This window comes from Papaver somniferum, chromosome 1, assembly GCF_003573695.1.
Source record: "Papaver somniferum cultivar HN1 chromosome 1, ASM357369v1, whole genome shotgun sequence".
NCBI classification, from domain to species: domain Eukaryota; kingdom Viridiplantae; phylum Streptophyta; class Magnoliopsida; order Ranunculales; family Papaveraceae; genus Papaver; species Papaver somniferum.
The window spans coordinates 116,306,226-116,306,704 of record NC_039358.1 but is presented as its reverse complement, the minus strand read 5'-3'; positions in this window follow the sequence as shown (position 1 = coordinate 116,306,704).

The following is a 479-nucleotide window of genomic DNA, read 5'->3' as shown; positions in this document are numbered from 1 at the left end:
TGGTCTGCTGGGCTTCGCCAAACTTGCAACTGGGCTTAGCCACCTGCTGCTGCTGGGCTCTGCCTTTTTATGTTGCTGGGCTCGTGATCTTCTGCTCCTGGGCTTCGCAGCTGATCCTCCTGGGCTCGTGTTGCTGAACCAACTCCAACTGTTGCTGGGCTTGGGCGTGAGCTTCTTAGGACGATCCTAAAGCCCAACTGGGCTAGTGCAACCAAAGGGAACAAAAGCCTAACTAGGCTTCCCTCCTTAACCAAGTAAGCCTAAACCATGAGTAACCCACTTGGGCCCCATTAAATATTCAATTTGGGTATGTAATAATTAATTTATTTTTAATTTGGGCTTGTAATAATTATTTTTATTTTTATTTTCTTTTTCTTTTATTTTCTTTTATTTTTCTTTTATGGGCTTGTAATTATTTATTGTTGTTTTTATTTTCTTTTGTGGGGTGTGATAATTTATGCTAGGCTAAGTTCAAAAAA